Source organism: Pteropus vampyrus, unplaced genomic scaffold, assembly GCF_000151845.1.
Source record: "Pteropus vampyrus isolate Shadow unplaced genomic scaffold, Pvam_2.0 Scaffold161, whole genome shotgun sequence".
NCBI classification, from domain to species: Eukaryota; Metazoa; Chordata; class Mammalia; order Chiroptera; family Pteropodidae; genus Pteropus; species Pteropus vampyrus.
In genome coordinates this window covers 1,180,999-1,187,754 of record NW_011888942.1, presented here as the reverse complement: position 1 = coordinate 1,187,754, position 6,756 = coordinate 1,180,999, and positions in this window count along the sequence as shown.

The window sequence follows — 6,756 nt, the reverse complement described above, 5'->3', positions numbered from 1 at the left end:
TAATGCTACAATAAAGTTATTTTTTTCTTAGGTCTGTAAACCTTAGCTGAAAATCATCTCTTATCTATGCCTCTCTTCTTAATTCTTTATTGTCTTCTTGAAATATTTTTAATTTTATTAATTACAGAACTATTAAAACACATACAAAAGAAAATAGAATAACATATGAGACCCAAACAGCTTCGAAAATTAACAAAACATGGACTGATTTGTTTCATCAATATCATTATCATAAACTCCAAACAACTTTGATTTTTATGAAGCAAATTCCAGATGTAATATTTCATTAGTAAATATTTTGACATGTATTGCCAAAAGATAAAATTCTTGCATTAACATGATTTCAAGACCCACTCATGATTCTAGTAATTGTCCCCTGAACATCTTTTAGTCTCCATATGTGATATCCAGAACAACACTTGAAATACCAGAATGAGATAATCAGCAGAAAAAGATTCTTGCCACCATTCTGACTCCACATATACATGCTTCTAAGAAATTATACTTTAATTTGCAGAATATGCAATAAACTATTTGATCCATTAGTAGCTATTTTTCAATGTTGATTCATTTTAATTTACCAAGCAGGATACTTCTGACATTTTCTCATGTTCTACATGTTATCTGAGCCTGTGCATGTAAATTTTTATACACAATGTTAAAAACTGAAGGAGCACACTTCATCTTTTATTATTTTGGGAGAATTTTTAAGAAAACCATATAAATATGTAAATAGCTCTGCCATCTTAAACAGCTTATAAATTCTCTAAATAAATAGTAAAGTGAGATGAACCTGAGGAAGGAAGATAATAAGTGGGGAGAGGTAGTTGGAAGGATTAGTACTTTCAAAATTCTTAAATACTCAGAAAATATTAAAACCATCGGTTATAAATTGTTATTTGACTTTAAAATTGATACAAATTCAATTGTATAGAGGAGAATAGATCCATTCCAAAGTAACTCCTTTATACAAAGGGACAAGTACTAACCTCCTAAGGGTTCTGAGGTGACCATGTTTTTCAGTTATCAAGGCACTGCCTCCAAGCTCCAAGCTATTTCTTTAAGCATCTCTCCCCCACAGTGATCACGATGGTGAACTTTTTCAGGATGGCACGCTGGAGGGACAGTTCAGGAGGAAGGGCTCCTACTACACAGTGAGTGGTGGGTGGGGTGAGGGTGAAGAATCTAGTGGAGCTCCGTCACCTGCCTGGTGCCCAGAACCGCTGCCAGGCTAGATCAGCTTCCCATGGCTCTCTCAACATGGAGACCAGTGGCCCCGAAGGCTTCCCTGACTCCCTCTGAACCTCTGTTCTCTCTTCACACTCACACCATCGATTGCTGATCACCTGCACCCACGTGTCCCCCAAGGGCTCCTTTCTGCTTGTCAAACCAGCTCTACGTGGGCCAAACCAGAAAATGCCCCTGCTGTTCAAGAGGTTGAGCTACACCTTTTGTAATGAGGTCTGATCCCCAGCCTTGGTGAGGGGATTTTTTAAAGGCTGTTCTTCCTTTGGTATTCTTCCTGAGCCCTAGGGTACAATATAGAGGGTCTTTGTATCTTATAGTCGCTCTTTTATCACAGTTCTATTTTTATTTATTTATTTTTATTAAATTTCTGTTTAAAAAGCAAATACAAAAAAAACAAAAAAAAACAATGTTACTCTGTAAAAAAAATAAATTCTATATATGTGGAACATCTCAGTCCTGGCAACGATTCCATTACATAGGGACTTTTATCCCAATCTAAAATGCAGTGAAATTAAATCTTATAAAATTGAATAAGTGTCCATGGTAATTCACTTAACTAGTTGATGAAGCCAGTTTTCAATACAGATCATTTTTGCTGTAAAACCATGTTTTTTTGTAGGGTTTTTATTTTCCCCCCTCTACCTAAGGCATGGATAACTTTTCTGGTAAAGGTGAACATTTATGAGCAAAAAACATGATATATAGTATACTCACTTTTAACTCTCTTTTTACTAATTGTACTAGCTCTAGAAAAGTTACATATGTAAATTATCCCCAGAAAGTCAATTTAACTCTCCTTCTTCAATGTTGCAATGGTGCAGTGTCAAATCTATAACATTAATCATTTGACAGTTTTCTGATAACATAGTATGTTTTAATTTCATTAAAATGAATGACCTGCCATATAACAATAGTTGGTACTCAAATTTTCTGTCAGAATGGCCAAATATTCATACCAGTCACATTTTTATATTTAGCCTTGCTCTTGCAAAATAAAGATGAAACAAGTATTTTAATGTTTTTAACATAGGAGTGCTATACAGAAAGAAATGCTTTAAAATCACAGAAATTCCTAAACCATTATCAGTTAATATAATTATTGAGACATCAGGTTTCTAATGCAATTATACACCAGTACCTACATTGTGTGAGAAAGAAAAATAAAAGTTGCAGAGGCCAAGGAATAAATTCAAAGAGCTATGAATAATAATCTGAATAGATTGTGTGCAATCTATTGAGTAGGTTAATTTAGCAGCAAAACCAACAGTTAGAAAGAAAAATTACTGAAAATATATCTAATAGATTTGCTCAAGATTAGGTCACTTAAGAGGAAATAGGCATTTTTACAAAAGGGCATATTAGGCAGTAACATTAACGATAAGATAAATAGAAATCAGAGGGATTTGCATAGCTTGTCATATACTGAATTATATAATTTAACTCTCTGGAAAATTGCACTTTCATTTTTGCACCATGGTTCTATTATATTTATATGTATCAATAGAATATTTTAAAAATCCTCATTTAGGCTACGGATCTTAAAGATCCTTATTTAGGCTAGGTCTACATAGTTGACCAGCTTTCCAGTTATTGATTCATTATTAAAAATGGATTATTATAGTTAGAAAATAAAATTATCTCATGATAGTATCCTTAAAACCTAATATACAGTTAGTGGCTATTAGAAAGAAAAAATGCTAAAATGTCCTATAAAGATGTTACATAATATTAAATGTATTTAATTAAAATAATCTAATGTATTTTTCTAATTCAAATACACTATAGAGACAAAACTTAATTAGTAAAACAAATCATCGTTATTTATTTTTCAAACAAATTTAAAATCACCATATAGTGTCACCTAGGGTAACTTTCTTAATTTCCTTGGGCCTAAAGTTATTTTATTTATAAGATAATGAGTTTATATAATTTTTTTTTCAAAAAACTATTAATATATTTTCTTATTCCAGGCAACCACATACTGTATTATATGCTAATGGAAAAATAAGAAAAAACAAACAAAATGGAAAGATGCCATAGTTTCTGCCTTAAATCTTTCCTAAATATATTTTTGGTTGTTTAAGTTACTTACTGATCCATAAGAAAGTTTTATACCAACATTGTTCATATTAAATGAAACAAAAAAGATACTGTCATTTCTATAGATAGTCTTCAAAAACTATTACCAAAGAAGAAAAAATAATGTTACCAGGTAGCAATTACAGGAACTTATCAATATGCCTTCCAAAAAAACTCAAATTATATTCATAACGATAAAGAAAATATATTTAAGATTATACATATTTTGAGAGTCGATGTAATGTCTAAATATTTTTTCTTCTCTAAGATTCTAAAATTGTATAATAATACTTGAAAAACATTACATAGCATAATTATATAGGCTAAAATAGTTAGAGATATATGAGGCACTAACTTGAGAAGTTAAGATAGATTTACAGAAAAACATCACAGGATTTATTTATTTGATAATATAATAAAGGTTAATGACAACTCATCCGCATTGTTCTTGAAACATTTTAGCATTGTATTTAAACTTGAAAGTTTCTCCAATTTGTTTCTAAGATTTCCTTGTTCTATGTATTTTTATACATTATATAGTTCCTCTTGAAAGCCCAAACTTAAAGCTAGCTCTTTATTCAAAGCTACAATCTTCTTCATTAAATGATTTAAGACTATGTATTAAGTTCTCATAGATCCTCATTTTCCGCATTTAGCAGCTGAAATAGGATTGAGCATAATATACCTGGATGAATTCCTTGACTTTGTCTTATTCTACACTGTAACTCTTGGGGCAGCCAGATAAATTCAGTGAACTACTGGGGAGACTCAAAGTTCCAATAAAACAGAAAGTAAAATTGTAACTTAAGATAGAGTCCCTACATAAAGGAGATGGACTACAAATGTTTCCATTCGATCTTCCTCTTGGTACATTCTAGATGGCAATAGGTTATCTTCATTTACTGTATGTGAGAGACTGGCTTCCTACTTGAATTCCGATCTCAGGTGCCAGGATGTTGACCCCAAATGGCAGGATTTTTCTTTTCTCCTTGGTTTGAAACTTAAAAACAAAACAAAACAAAAAACAAACAAACAAAAAACAATATTCAAAGAGTAATTTGCTAGAGATTTTATGAAGAATAACAATTGTAAAAGTATTCATATAGTTGACTTAAAACAATTTGGTATAAACCAACATATAACTAACATAAATACAAATATGCTAGAGTTCTATTTGAATTTATAGAACTGCATAGTAGCAATTAACTTCTTGTTATTAGCACCCAAATATGCAACCACATGAAAACATGGAAACTCTGAACCATGGCTGATTTCTTGATATCAAAGAGAGAGTAAACATATGAAACAGATAATAGAGAAAGTCCATGTAGAACCAGGTTGCATCTAAACCATAGCTTTCAAATATGTGACACCTTTGCTACTACATCTTTCTTCCTGTATATATGTTGTGGACATTGTTAATTGAGCATTCTTTGTCTTTGAGCCTAGTTTAGAAAACGTTTAAGGCAATAAACTATGTGGATTCTATCAATCAGCCATAAGATATACTATGAAATCTATTTTCCCTTCTCTATCTAAAGAAATCACTTAAGAAGAAATGTAAGAAATAAGACAAAGTACAGTACAACAAAGATTACTGGGATAAGGTGGGAAGAGCAGGTTCAGCTTCCCAGTGCTATGTTATATGTATCTAAGCGGATAAGATACATGCAGAAAAGGTTTTCCTGACTCTAGCAGTGGTCTCAATGATTCTTATTTCATCTAAAAGGCGAAGCCAAGAGTATTTCCAAAATTAAATTGCTATTAAAAGGGGATTTCCTACCACACTAGATTCTAATTCATTCTGAAATTGGTGAATAGGTAAATTTCATAGGAAACTAAGGTAAGACTAAATTTTGGCAAAAATTGATAAGAAAACTGATATTTTTTTAAAAAAAATTAGGGCAGAGGAAAATGCCACAACCTGATTGAACAAATCAGCCTTGAGTGTTACATGATTTATACTATCAAACTTTCCTTCATTGACTATGCACCTTTATAGAAGACAAAGTCTATTTCTGAAAAATACCTTCATCTTTAGTAAGTTGACAAATTCCTATCTGAACAACTTTAACTCTTCTGTTAAGTCTTATCTAATCTTTCACTTGATTTCAGATAGGCACACACTCTCTTTCATTAGGACACATTGCATTGCATTATTTCATGTTTATTTGAATGCATGCATTCGATTTTTAAAAAATGAGGTCTAATATATTTTATTATTTAAAAAAAAATTCCATGCATCACACGAGAGCTGTTAAATCATGTGCGTGTAGGTGTTTGTGTGTGTAAAAATGAATGAGTGATAAAATCACTAATTAGGTGACACCTTTACATGATAACTTCTGTAAGATGATTATAAGATGTCTATGTGCTATTTCAGGTATTTATTTTATGTAACTTTTAGAAAATCTATCTATGTGGGCCAAATCTGCCTTGTTTCCTCTTTTGGTATATAAAGCTTTGTTGGAACACGGCTGTGCCCATTCACTTGCATATTGTTTATTGCTGTTTTCATGCTACAACAGAGCTGAGTAGTTACAAAAGAGGCCACATGGCCCATAAAGCTGAATATATTTACTATCTGACCCCTTGGAGAAAAAAAAAAAATTGCATATCCTCTCAATATAAACATGTCATAGAGGTGTTTGAGTGGATATGAGTAGAACAGGACATTTGTCAAAAAGATATGTTTGCAGAGAAAGCTCATTGTTTTTCTCTCACCTTAGATTCCATTTTTATTTGGGATGTCTATGGGATGTTTTATAGTTTTCTTGGCCTTTATCCTAAGCCACCTCAGTTTCCTCATACGTAAGTTGGTAAGTACAGGAAGTACATAATCAAAGTGGAAATAAATATACCTAAAACATGGTGAAAAGTTCTAGATAATTTTTGCTGCATAAAAAAGTTATCCAGGGTCTTTGGTCAAGATGGCAGAGTAGGTAAATACTGTGCATGCCTCCTCTCACGACCACATCAAAATTACAAGAAAAGCCACCATTGAAATGGCCTGAAGTCTGGTTGAACAGAAGTCTAACAACTAAGGACATACTGGAGAAGCCATCGAGGCTAGTAAGAGGAGTAGAGATGCAAAATAGGCTGGACCCACATCTCAATTTGTGGCAGTTCAAAATCAAGAGGGATATCTCAGCTACAAAGATTCCTCCCTTTAGAGCGAGGTGTCCCAGCCCCACACGAGCTTCCCCAATACCAGTTTCCAGTGCCAGAAAGAGAAGTCCCCATAATTTCTGTTCATAAAAACTAGCAGAGATTGTGGCTGAATGAGACAGATGATGGCTGGAGTCCAAGGTGATTCCCTTAAAGGGCCAGTGCACAGACTCACCTGTTGTTGGACTCACTTGCTCTGAGCTTCAGCACTGTGACAGCAGCTCGAAAGGCACCAGGGACATACAAGGAAGAACTGAACTG